Here is a 15,000-nt window from a genome sequence, read left to right as displayed (position 1 = left end):
AGCGGTGTACTGTAGTTACTACCTCTGGTTGGCTACTTGTTACACTCACTTTAAGCCTTTTACTGTACCTCCCTCCTTCCCCAACAATTGTTTCTAAATGACCTTCCAGGTCACAATGATTCCATAAATTATCATATACTTACACACCCCCAGGAAGATGTCTGAAATACCTTTTAGCCCTAGTTATTAGTAGAGAAAGTACTTTAGCTAACTGAAGGTAGTAGGTTGGCTAGGGCATCAGCCACCCGTTGAGATACTACCCCTAGAGAGTTATGATGTCCTTTGACTGGCCAGACCGTACTACATTGGATCCTTCTCTCTGGTTGCAGTTCATTTTCCATTTGCGTAGACATACACCGAATAGTCTGGCCTATTCTTTACATATTCTCCTGTGTACTCATACACCTGACAATACGAAGATTACCAAACAATTCTTTTTCTCTTAAAGGGTTAACTACTGCACTGTGATTGTTCAGTGGACACTTTCCTCTTGGTATGGGTGGAAGACTCTTTAGCTATGGTAAGCAGCTCTTCTAGGAGAAGGACACTCCAAAATCAAACCATTGTTCTCTAGTCTTGGGTAGTGCCATAGCCTCTGTACCATGGTCTTCAGCTATTTTGGGTTAGGGTTCTCTTGCTTGAGATGATTTTTCAGTGAAAACGCAGAGAGACAATCAATGGCTCTTACAGGGAAATATAGCCCTGTGAGTCACAGTGAAAAAAAAATATACATAAAAAATGTCTGGATGCATTTCTACCCGTTAAGCTTATTAGGCTTGTCATCCCATTGCCTCTCATAAGGTCTGTTGCAAGTTTAAGTAACGAACGGTTCCTTTTTTAAAGGGAATGGATGTTAACATAGCACTTGGCCCACCTCAAATATCCATCTTTTGAATGTCTTTTACTAAGAAACTTGGATCTCTAAGCCATGTCCATTTATCCGGTCTTGGGGAAGTGTAAGCTTATAAACTTAGCAGAGCTTAAGAAAACCTTTATGGTTTCATTAAATTGAAGCTAAAAATCGCATCATGTAGAATAAAAAAATCTATTATTAATGCCAACAAGGTATCAATGGCGTTACCAGAATGTCTGGCAAACTGTCCAAACATTACAGTTCAGCTGATGTGAAATGGTCTTTGCAAACAGCGTGGATGGAAGAGTCTTTATTTTGATTTTATATAAATTTTAGAGTGAAATTTTAAATATAACTTTGATATCAATTCAAAGTATGTGTATTCACTTGGAGCCAGTAAATTATTCACGATTTACAGAGTGATTGACGTATGCTGAAAAGTATTTTGTATCCAAAGTGGCAGAAATATATTGCAGTATTCAGTATTAATCCAATGGCTATCAGAAAAACATATGTAAAATAAAGAACAATCAGATCAAACTATATTTAAGGAAGGAATTATTCGTTCCTTTTAAACAGATGATGAAAGACATAAAAAAAAATCCGTTTATTGCGTCCGCTGTTGATATTTCGTGCGCGTCCGATTTCACTACAAAAGAATGAAGAATTTATCATCCAGGAATCGACGAAAGTATGGAAATTATGGATCTTTGAACCTTATGCCATGCACGCACAAGGGTCAGATTGTCTTGGCGGCTTCATCTCATCATCATCTTTGGATTGCGAAATTATACAGCGTCGTCCTTCAGAAAGGGAGCGAAGGGCCAACTTTCTGTCGCATTTATTCAGAGTCTATTTGCATGAGCTTCGTATAAATAGGGTACTTTAAGGTGGCTGTTCGAAATGCTCTAAATGGGTTTACATACATATACACACTTATTTATGAATATGTATATGTATATATATATATATATATATATATGTATATATATAATATGTGTGTATGTATGTGTATATATATACATATATGTATATATATCTGTGTGTATATATTTATACACACACATATATATATATGTATATATATATATATATATATATATCTATATATATATATATATATATATCTATATATATATATCTATATATATATATATATCTATGTATATCTATATATATCTATATATATATATATATATATATCTATATATATATATATATGTATATCTATATATATCTATATATATGTATATCTATATATATATATATATATATGTGTGTGTGTGTGTGTGTATGTATGTGTATATATATACATATATGTGTATATATGTGTATGTATATATTTATACACACACACACACACATATATATATATATATATATATGTGTGTGTGTGTGTGTGTGTGTGTGTGTGTAATACACATGAAAATATTATTTCAATTTAGGATGAAATAAAAATCACTCTCCAATCATCCAGTCGTTACCGAATACAGGATAACACCCAGATCGGGAAAGTTCCACGCAAACAGCCATTCCATGCACGCACCTTCGCTTCCAGGTTGTCAAAACTCTCCTCACTTTATGTATGTTCCGCCCACTATGGCCGAGCGCTTTAAGATACGATTGCTTATTGTGTCTCTGTGTATTTATATAACGGCAGAGAATATCGCCTTTAAATGCTCATGTCTACACCCACTTCAACCCCCCCCCCCCTTTCAATAAATGCCCCCCCCCCCCCCCCCCCGATCCCTTTTGGCTGTTTCGCTCCGAACACGACAACGAAAATACTATTGTTTTATTCCCGGAATCTTTCGCACCTCGCTTCTCATGAGACTTATCAGCGATTATTTCTCTCTCTCTCTCTCTCTCTCTCTCTCTCTCTCTCTCTCTCTCTCTCTCTAAAACTACGAAAAGACGATATTTATACAGGGCATGCAGGAGCAGGAAGGAGCATTAGTAAACGTTTCCTGCAATCAGACTTTGGTCCATTGTGAAGAACATTTTCTTGACAGCAATGCAGTGAAGAGTTAAATACGAGATTCAACTAAATTATTTGAATAAAGAGCAATTTGATGAAAAAAAAATCCGAGTATAAACTCGAAAACGTTAATTATTTTGGGTGTAGTTAGACAAACACTATCACAAGACTGCTTTATACCTACAACTTGGACAAATTTGATCACTATACTAATTCACAGGAAGGGAGGCACAAAAGACCTGAAAAATTACAGCCCAATAAGTGTACCCTTCGCAATAGTCTTGGGTAGTGTCATAGCCTCTGTTCCATGGTCTTCCACTGTCCTTGGGTAGAGTTCTCTTGCTTGACGGTACACTCGGGCACACTATTCTATCTAAATATTCTTCTTCTTGTTTTGTAGAATTTTTTATAGTTTATGTAGGAAATATTATTTCAATGTTGTTCTTAAGATATTTTGTTTTTCCTTTTTTCATTTCCTCATCGGGCTATTTTCCCTGTTGGGGCCCCTGGGCTTATAGCATCCTGCTTTTCCAACTAGGGTTGTAGCTTAGCAAGTAATAATACTAATGATAATAATAGATAAAATATTTACAAAGATCATATTAGCCAAAATAGAAGGGAAGCTAGACTTTAAACAACCAATAGAGATGGCAGGCTTTAGAAGTCGGTATTCAACAACTGACCTTATCCATATTATTAACCACCTGAAGGAAAAATCAACAATGATAACCCCTTTGTATGCAATTTATAGGCTATGAAAAAGCCTTTGATTCTGTCAAAACCTCTTTGTTTTCATTGTAAATTATCTTAGTTGTACTCGTACTCATTTTCAGTCCTATATTTCTATTTTGTCTATTATTATTATTATTATTATTATTATTATTATTATTATTATTATTATTATTATTATTATTATTATTATTATTATTATCCAAGCTACAACCCTAGTTGGAAAAGCACGGTGCTATTAGCCCAGGGGCCCCAACAGGGAAAAATAGCTCTTCTAACATCTTTTGCAATTGCTCTCTCGATTGAATAGACGGAACCACGTCATCTGTAAATCCTAAATTGTTAAGGTATTCCCCAAATGAACAACAGGTAAGAATTGCTTGACCAAACGTTCTTTGTCAAAGCCCCAAGTCACAGGCGTCGCCCTCTTCACACATCATCTCTTCTAAATTAAATTGCCAGGTTTTCCAAATGAGAAAAGGCCAACGTCTCATCATCTGCAGCTTTAAAGGGCCAACCTAATAGTAGAAAAAGGCCTAAAATATAGCATTTAAGGTTAACCAATTTCAAAGAGGCCAAATCTAAATTGCCAGGTTTTCCAAATAAGAAAAGGCCAACGTCTCATCATCTGCAGCTTTAAAGGGGCAACCTAATAGTAGAAAAAAAGGCTAAAAATATAGCATTTAAGGTTACCCAATTTCAAAGAGGCCAAATCTAAATTGCCAGGTTTTCCAAACGAGAAAAGGCCAACGTCTCATCATCTGCAGCTTTAAAGGGCCAACCTAATAGTAGAAAAAGGCCAAAAATATAGCATTTAAGGTTAATCAATTTCAATAAGGTCAAATCTAGGTATCTAGCACGAAAAAAAGGCCAAATTTGGAGTTTTTTGGCCCGAAAAAGCACAACCTGGCAACCCGGTTCCGAAAGTTCCTTGAAACACTTCCTTTTAAAACTTACCTCTTCAAGCAATCCTCCTCGAAGCCCCGGTCAATCGGCGGATAAATCCCCTTCTCGATTTCTCGGTCACATCCCAACCAGAGTCCTCTTCCCCTCCCCTACCCCCATTTCCCCTTCCTAAGTCGGCGGAATTGCTTCCCGAATCCGCCTTCTCTCCTTTTCCCGAGATTTTCTCGATCTACGTTTCCTCAACTTTTCAGCTTCGTCAAAAAACACTGTATTTTGTGGCAAAGACTCTGAATGTAGTCGGCAAAGTTCTCCGTTTTGTGAAACATACTTAGAAAGTTTTTGCAAGAGCTCGCGTCGAGAGAGAGAGAGAGAGAGAGAGAGAGAGAGAGAGAGAGAGAGAGAGAGAGAGAGGCCTGGTTATTTCTATACTTGTATTCTGACCAGAATTCGTCCACTGTGATATTTATGTTGTCTGTGTCTTAGTTGCCTTGAGTCAGTTTCTTCCAAGCAGAGTGAAAAAAAAATTGATAGTGAATTTTCATGGTAGGTTTTACAGTTTCATTGACGGAACATGGGGACATAAGTAGGCCACTCATTGCAGTTGGCAAAATGGGGGTGTTCGGGGGGTGGGGGGTGGAGACTGATTCGAAAATGATATTATTGAAACCTTACTATTACAAGTAACAGTTTAGCTACCAAGGGCAACGTATCTCAAAGTTATAAATCAATCTAATGGAATAATTAAGGCCTGGGATATATATATATATATATATATATATATATATATATATATATATATATATATATATATCTAACCCTTATCATCAACCGTTGCTAGTCCACTGCTAGACAAAGGCCTGAGACATCTCTCACTCGCGTCTGTTTATGGTCTTTCTATGTCATTCTCTACCCGTAAATTTCTTACCTCTCCAATCCATCGTCTTCTCTTCCATACCTTGCTTAGTTTTCAATCTATAAGGACTCATTCTGTTATTCTTTTTGTCTGTCTGATATCTGTAATTCTCATTATATGTCCTATCCTATTAATTTTTCCCTCGTCCTGTGAAAACACTTACTGTCTGTCCTAAGTACATACTTGTATATTCGTGTTATGCCCTTCTTATAATCACCAATGATGTACCGAAATCCCTTGACTGTGGTCAAGAAGTTCTTGATTTTAGTGCTGCCTTTGACCGTGGGTCTTTTCTTACCATCATTATTAAACTTTTTAGTAATAGACTGTAAAGAGTTATTGTTGATGTGCAAATAGTGTGTATAGGTATTTGATATCTGGTACTCCTCAGGGTAACGTTCTTGGGCCATTAATTTTCAAACTATGGTTTGGCTTAGAAACCCTGCTCATTGCATGTGCAGATGATGCTACTCTCTTTGCTTCAACTCCATCTCTTGAATGTAGTTCTTGGGTTGTGGAATTAGACCATGGTACAAATGTGGAGCATGAAGTTGAGTCCTAACAAAACTCAAAGTATGATTGTAAGTGGGTTGACGACAGTTGTTCCTTAACATTCAAATCGCAGCATTAATAATTTTTCTTTAATTCTGTGAAAATTTCATGTTTTAGTTGTGATTTTTTATTGGAAGTTTACTTTTGAGACACATTGGTTGCCGTCTCTTCATCAGTTGCACAAAAATTGGCTTATATAGAAAGTCTTTTAAGAGTTACGATGGTCAGTTTCCGAGCATTGCTCTTTTGTCTGGTCTTCAGCTGCTGAATCACATCTTTGATTTGATGGACAAGAACTTGCGATCTATTAAATCTCTTATTCTTGATAATATCTAGCACCGTCATTCGGTTAGTACTTTATGCATGTTGCATAAGATTTTTCATAACTCTGACCATCCTTTGCATTCTGATATTCCCAGGCAATCTGATCCTACTTGTAATACTAGGTATTACTATCTATAACCAGGCTGTGTAATTTTTTTTCATGTTGAATAGGCTGAAAAAAAGGCTCTCTCTATATTTTGTATAAGAAAGATTCATTTTAATGTTCTAACTGCTCTTACGATATTTTATGTTAATTCATTACTTTTCTTATAGCTTTATTTCTTTATTTCATTTCCTCACTGGGCTATTTTTCCATGTTGGAGCCCTTGGGATTATAGCATCCTGGTTTTCCATCTAGGGTTATACCTTAGTTATTAATAATAATAGTGATAATAATGATAACAATTTACAATCTCTGGAGGTTCGTCCATAACCCTTATTTATTATCTCTGCATTTTCATCGAACATTATCTTAGTTTTACTCATATTCATTTTCAGTCCTACATTTCTGTTTTCTCTACTCAAATCTTCTATCATCTTTTGCAATTTCTCCCTTGATTCACAAAATATAAATATGTCATCTGAAAATCTTAAGTTGTTAAGATTATCTCCATTGATGTTAATCCCTATATTTTCCCAATATAGATTTTTAAAATATTTTAGTCACACTGTGAATAATGTACGAGAGATGGGGACTCCCTGTCTCACTCTTTTCTCATTTTATTTTTTAAATTTTAGGATTGTAATTCCCATATAGATATCTTCAAGTGTTCTAACATAAGAGTCATCTATTATTATTATTATTATTATTATTATTATTATTATTATTATTATTATTAGCCAAGCTACAACCCTAGTCAGAAAAGCAAGATGCTATAATCCCAAGGGCCCCAACAGGGAAAATAGCCCAGTGAGGAAAGGAAATAAGGGAATAAATAATCGATATGAGAGAAAATCAATTAAAAATATTTTAAAAACGGTAACAACATCAAAACAGTTATGTCATGTATAAACTATAAAAAGACTTATGGCAGCCTGTTCAACATAAAACCATTAGTTGCAAAGTTGTACTTTTAAAGTTCTACTGATTCAACTACTCGGTTAGGAAGATCATTCCACAACTTGGTCACAGCTGGAATAAAACTTCTAGAATACTGCGTAGTATAGAGCCTCATGATGGAGGAGGCCTGAATATTAGAATTAACTGCATGCCTAGTTTTACCAACAGGATGGAACTTACCAGAAAGATCTGAATGTAAAGGATGACCAGTATTATGAAAAATCTTATACAGCATGCATAATGAACTTATTGAACGACGGTGCCAAAGATTAATATCTAGATCAGGAATAAGAAATTTAATAGACCGTAAGTTGAGACGAGAATCAGCACACGAAGACCAGACAGGAGAACAATACTCGAAACAAGGTACAATGAAAGAATTAAAACAATTCTTCAGAAAAGATAGATCATCGAAAATCTTAAAAGACTTCCTCAATAAACCAATTTTTGTGCAATTGAAGAAGACACAGACCTTATATGGTTCTCAAAAGTAGATTTGCTGTCGAGAATCACACCTAATATTTTAAGAGAGTCATACAAAGTTAAAGAAACATTATCAATGCTGAGATCCAGATGTTTAGGAGCCACTGTCCTTGACCTACCTATAATCATACTTTGAGTTTTGTTAGGATTCCACTTCATACCCCATAATTTCTCCATGCACAAACTTTACCTAGATCTCTATTAAGGGATTCAGCAACCCCAGATCTACGTTCAGGAGATGGAATTGATGCAAAGAGAGTAGCATATGCAACAAGCCTGTTTTCTAGGCCAAACTACATGTCATGTCTATATAATATGAAAGTAATGAGCCAAGAACACTAACCTTTGGAACACCAGGTAACACATTTTTATAATCTTTAGGGTGTCCATCAACAACAACTCTATGAGATTTATTATTAGAAATTCAATAATAATGCTAAGAAATGACCCTCCCACTCCCAACTGTTTGAGTTTGAAAATAAGGGCCTCATGATTAACACGGTCAAAGGCAGCACGAAAATCAAGGCCAGTCATATGAACTTCCTGACCACAGTCAAGGGATTTCTGCACAGCATTGGAGATTGTAAGAAGGGCATCACATTCTCCAAGGCCTTTACAAAAACCCAATTGCAAACCAGGGAACATATGATTATCTTCAGCAAACCTAATAAAATGTTTTGCCAGAAGATATTCAAAAACTTTAGATAATACGGGAGTTATGTAATTTTGGCGGTAATCAGTTGAAATTTAGCTATCACAAACACATTTACATTGTGGAGTAACATTACCATTTCTCCTACAATTGTTAAAAGTTCTTCTCCTTGCTAATTTGTGGAAAATAACAGATAACTTTGAAGCTAAGAAATCTGCAGTCCTTATAAAAAAACAAAGGAAAAATACCATTTGGTTCTACACCTCCATAAGCATCATGGTCTATCAACCAAGCTTTAATTTTACGAGATCGAAAAGGTAAACTAGTTATTTTAGCCTCGGGTAAACAAGAATGAGGAAGTTCGAGTCTCTCATTACTCTGTTTACTGTCAAACACATCAGCCAAAAGGGTTGCCTTTTCCTTTGGACAGTAAGTGACAGAGCAACCTGGTTTAAGTAAAGGAGGAACTGTTGCATCTACACCAAAGAGTGCAGATTTAAGGGTAGTCCACTACTTATGTTCCTGGGATGTACCAGAAAAGGTTTCTTTTTTGGTTAGATTGTATTCCTTTTCAGTTGAAGCATAAACTTTCTGAACAAAAGCTCTAAGCTGAGTATAGTTATTCCAGGTCAAATCTGAACTGTGACGCTTCCAAAGATGATAGCCCTCCTCCATCTCCAAATAAGCACGTAGACAGTCATCATTAAACCACGGTTTGTCCTTCACTTGGTGCGGGAAGGGATACGCCTATCAATTATGTTGTCAAGAGTCTCATTCAAAGGGACATCAGGATCAACACTACTATACAATTCTGCCCAATTCAAGCACAAAAGATCATGCAAAAACCTATTCCAGTCTCCTTGAGATTTCCTATAAATCTTTCATAAGTATGATACATCAGGGACAGGCTGCTCAGTCTTCACTTCTAATGAAATTAAGGCAGAATCAGATGTCCCGACTGGAGAACCAACCTTACTTATTATAACGCCAAGGGAGTCAATGTATACGAGGTCCAACCAGTTACCAGACCTATGAGTAGCTTCACTTATGATTTGCTCACAGCCTGATTCAGAGGCAAAGTCTAAAGTTCTTAAGCCATGACGATCGGTAGGAGAAACAGAACTTAACCGCTTCCTATGGTGAGCATTAAAATCCTCTTGTATCTTAGCCGTATTGGTAAAAAGACAATCGAAGATAGAATCATCCATGTCTGGATAATGGTAGATCGAACACAAATAGAAGTTGTTATGCCTGCCACCAACTTTTATTACCTGAATCTCATGACATCCACATTCATAGCAGGACTCATGAGAAGCAGGGTACTCAGTTCTAATTTACCACAACATTCCCCTGGCCCTAGTGATGGCATCACGTTACAACATTATTAGCTTCTTAAAACCAGTTATAAGGAGCTCAGAGGAGTGCCTCATATTAGAAACCAAAGTTTCTGAGCACAAAAGAATATCATACTGTCTGGAAGCAACTGTAAGGTCTGAAATATTTGAATTAAGACCTCGAATATTGCAATACAGTAGATGACATTGACGAAATCTAGGACGTACTGGTCCCGGATTTCGTTCAATGTCTCCAGACAGCATAAGAATTAATGGTAATAAAAAAGAAACATAGTACTTAAAAACTAAATTACCAAGAATCATAACAAAAACAATATGTACTAAAATATAAAAAAAGTGATTGATCAAATCCATAGACCATAGAAAGAAAATTCGGAAAAACTGGTCAACATGGAGGAGCCAATACACCCTGCAAGGCTAAATACCCTCCAGGATAGCCACTTCAACTGAAGGGAGGACAGTAGGAAAGGTTTTGAGAACTGAAAAGCAATCAGATAAGGAAAGGACAACCTCTTGTTCCTTGTCATTGAAGGGTTTTCTCCTAGGATTTAAGTGCCATACATAGTTGTTTGGTATACTTTGTTGAATTATCCATCAGCCTATTAATTACATGGATATGGTCAGCTGTTGAATACATGCTTGTAAAATATGGCCTCTCTTGCTTGATTAAACTCTAGCTGTCATTCTATTCTGCATAATATGATCTTCGTAAATGTTTTATATATTACTGAAAGTAAACGTATTGGCTGGTAATTTTTCAGGTTTTTTGTGTCTCCCTTTTTGTGAATTAGTATAATGATTAAGGTTTTCCAAGCTGTAGGTATAGAGCATTCTTGCAGATATTATATATACAGTCCAGCAAGTTTTAATGTTATGAAATATCCTCCATCGACTATTAAATCAATTGTTAAGCTATCTTCTTCTGCTGATTTTCCTCTTTTCATGCCTTTTAATGCTCTCTTTACTTCTTCAACTGTTACTTTTTGTACTGGTTCAGGTGTTTCATAATGTATATTAGCAAAATCAGTTTCTAATATCAATGTTGTATTGCACTGTTTATAAATCCTGTGCAATTAACAGAATAGGTCCCTTGAATATGGATTGACGACCTAAGATAATTTGTGTGTATAGACTGGCATAGAAAGACCATAAACAAACGAAAGTGGAAGGACATATCTAATGCATTTTTCCTGCAGCGGACGAGGAACTGCTCTTAATGACGATGATGCTACATGGTATAACTCAAGATTAGAATACAATGGTATGATTTTGGAGTATCCTTCTTCTAGAACAACTAGTTACCATAGCTGAAGAATCATACCCTTACCAAGAGGAAAGCAGCCACTGAACAATTACAGTACAGTAGTTAACCTCTTGAAGGAAGAAGTGGTAGGTGATGTCAGTGTTGTCAGGCGTTTGAAGACAGAGGAGACCGGGAGAGAAGAGACCAGACTATTTGGTGTATGTATAGGCAAAAGAAAAATGAGCTGTGACCACAGATAGGGATCCAATGTAGTACTGTTTGGCTAGTCAAAAGACCCAATTACTCTCCAGCATTATATGCCAATATATAGAGTATTGCTAACTTCGATTCCTTGTTCTAAGTACTATGTAATAAAAACCGTTCAATAGATGAAAAGTTTGTCTAGAGAACTTGCCAGCCCCAGTTGGCAGGGCTTTCAATATGCATTTTGCACACTGTTCTCTGGCCCCATACGCCGGTAGCTTGGAAGGTGGACTGTTTCACATGCTGAACAAGAGATGCGCTTGTCTATGGAATGGCATCATAAAACCTTTGCTTTTGAGCAAAGAGTTCAGTCTGACTTCATCAACCTTGTCTGTCGTACTATGCTTGTCATACACAATGATGATAAATTTCTCAATGATGTTGAGATCTACACTGTCTATGGTAGGTGGGCATTGACTTAGCTTTTTAAGACAGGGCTCACTTCAGCGCAAACCTTTCATACTTGCTATGCAGTTCTCTTGCCTTTACCATGAAAGGCTTACATAACATCACAGCCAGTGAAGGGGGGAAAGAACAACATGCTACTGGATTTCCCTAGGCCCAGATTTACCACCATATCATGAATTGACAACCACCTAATGGACTGACTCTGGCCAAATTCCACCCAAATCATTTCTAAGCCTGCATCCTGAAGAATGGCAAAAACACCTACTGCAACAAAAAGAATATCTGTGTTACATGCCTTAATCAACACACACTTCATCTGTTGATTGGTTGCATGAAGAGCATGTCTGAAGATTCTGTCGTCAACTTCTTCGTGGTTGCAAGCACTTAAGCCTTCAAGGATGATGGGTTTGTTTGAAAGAGCCTGATCTCGTTAGGTCAAAACTACATTGTCAGGACACAGGGTCAGTATCTTGTCAGCTAAGAACCCGAAGAGTTCAGTCTTGTTTTTGCTGTCTTGCAGGAAGCTTTTCCAGTTGGGTGGTTGTACGTTTTTTTATTTTTTTTTTTTTTTTGTCACTTTACGTCGAGCTCTCATACCTCTCGTTAACCTCATTTCGGCCGTCAGTCTTGAAGTCCAGTAGGCATAAAAATGATGTCTGTTTGCTCATACTTTGATGAATATGTCTGGATCTTTGGAACTACATCTTCGACAGAATATTTCTGAAAGATCTTTGATGTCTTTGGAGACAATGAATATACAAGAGAGGAACCATCAATGATGATAGCATCCTATTCAGGCTGTGTCAGGAGAAAGGGTAGCTTCCAGAATGTTTGCAATCTGTGATTTTGATGAGAGCGGAGTTTCCCTGTGTCATTCAGTGTTGCAAGGGAAGACTGATTTTCATGCTCTAAAGAAGTTGAGCAGGTCACACTCGTAATTGGCAGGATATCAAGATCTGCGAGAACAGACAACTGTCATCTTTGATTTCCTGTTTCTTCATGTCACTGGAAACCTCAAAAAAGGTCAACTTGGTTCTTTGTAATGGGCCTTTAGAAGGAACCCTTATCACCCAGACCATTGAAAAAGTCTCTGAAAGCAACTTAATCTTTCTCAAAGTGAGTTCTTACAAGCTCAGCAGTATTGGGCTTAGCAATGGTTTTTGTGTCCAATGTGAGCAGATCTTTGGATTCTTTTAGGAAATGATTGCCCAGATCCTTCATTTCACCAAACAACTTCTGGACCTTGTTAATGAAGGACTTTTGAGACTGACTGGTTTGCTCATGCTGCCTGACATATTCATTTGCTACTTTGAGCTGAGATGTCAAATCTTACTGATTGACAGAGGTAACACTTCCTCCTGTCAGTTTTAGTAGTGCAACGCAATGAATTACTGACGATCATTTTGTGTTATACTGTTAAAAGCCAGGAGGTTGTCCTTTTACCACCCAACTATACAGAACATCAAAGCACATTGAAATATGGGATACAACTAGGTTCAAGCATTTGGTGCTCTACACCAAGCCTGATCATTCATCCTTTGCCATTTAAGTCTTCCTGGAAATGATTGCCCAGGTCCTTCATTTCACTAAACAACTTCTGTACCTTCTTGATTAAGGACTTATGAGACGAATTTGTTTGATCATACTGCCTGACATATTCATTTACTACTCTGATCTGAGATGTCAACCATCCAGGTAACTAAAGCCCTGTTACCTTTGGCTCAGCTCTGCTGCCCTGGCTCATTCAGTCAATTCAGGGTCTGGTATCTTAACTAAAATACTACAACTATCTAAACTTATAGTTGAGGTATATATATATATATATGTATATATATATATACATATATATATACATATATATATATATATATATATATATATATATATATATGTATATATATATACATATATATATGTATATATATATATACATATATATATATACATATATATATATATATATATATATATATATATGTGTGTGTGTGTGTGTGTGTGTGTGTGTGTGTGTGTGTGTGTGTGTGTGTGTGTGTGTAGGGCTTATTAGATAATATTTGGGACACTAAAGTATAGTACAAACTACAGTTGGTATGCCACCACAACTTTTATTATTATTATTATTATTATTATTACTAGCTAAGTTGCAACCCTATTTAGAAAAGCAAGATGTTATAAGCCCAAGGGCTCCAACAGGGAAAAATAGCCTACTGAGGAAAGGAAATAAGGAAATAAATAGAGCCAGCACTAGAATCAACGCCATTTATAAGAACTTCCTGGCCACAATCAAGGAATTCCTGTACAGCATTGGAGATAGTAAGAAGGGTATCACATGCTCCAAGGGCTTTACAAAAACCGAATGGCAAACTAGGGATCAGATGATTACCTTAAGCAAACCTATTAAGACGTTCAGCCAAAATAGGTTAAAAAACTTTAGATAATATGGGAGTTGTGGAAATTGGGCGGTAGTCAGTTGGACTAGAGCTACCACAAACACATTTACATAGTGGAGTGACATTACCAGTACTCCAACAAGTGTTAAAAGCTCCTCTTATTGTTAATTTGGGCAAAACAACAGATAACTTTGGAGCTAAGAAATCTGCAGTCTTTATAAAGAAAAAAAAAATACAATTTTGGTCGACATATCCATAAGCATCAAGGTCCATCAAGAGAGCTTTAGTTTCATGAGATCAAAAAGCTAAACTAGTTAGTTTAGCCTCAGGAAAACAAGAATGAGGAAGTTCGAGTTTCTCATTACTCTGCTTACTGGCAAACTCATCAGTCAAAAGGGTTGTCTATTCCTTTGAACAGTGAGTGACAGAGCCATCTGGTTTAAGTAAAGGAGGAACTGTTGCATCTACACCAAAGAGTGCAGATTTAAGGGCAGTCCACTTATGTTCCTGGGTGTACCAGAAAGGGTTTCTTTTATGATTAAATTTTATTTGTAGTAAACTACAAATATAGCTAGTACACTGCGAGCCGACAATGAATCCCATGCTGAGTCCCACAGCAGTGATGTCACCAGTATGCCTTGGTTGTGCTTTAGCACCACTCATGTCAAATAATACAAAACAATAGATCCTGGCAAAAAGCTTCATTGAATAATTATGGGTGTTGCCCTTCAGTTTAATGCAATATCTGTGATCAGATTGTTTCCGAAAATGCTGATTTTAAGTCATGTAATATCTGCCATTATGAAAACGGGCAACTATATTGGAATTCAATCGACAGAATTGAGTTCTTCCTCTCGGAATACATTAATTTTGAAGTTTGGACCATTAAC

This window comes from Palaemon carinicauda, chromosome 12, assembly GCF_036898095.1.
Source record: "Palaemon carinicauda isolate YSFRI2023 chromosome 12, ASM3689809v2, whole genome shotgun sequence".
NCBI classification, from domain to species: Eukaryota; Metazoa; Arthropoda; class Malacostraca; order Decapoda; family Palaemonidae; genus Palaemon; species Palaemon carinicauda.
This window is presented reverse-complemented; position numbering follows the sequence as displayed.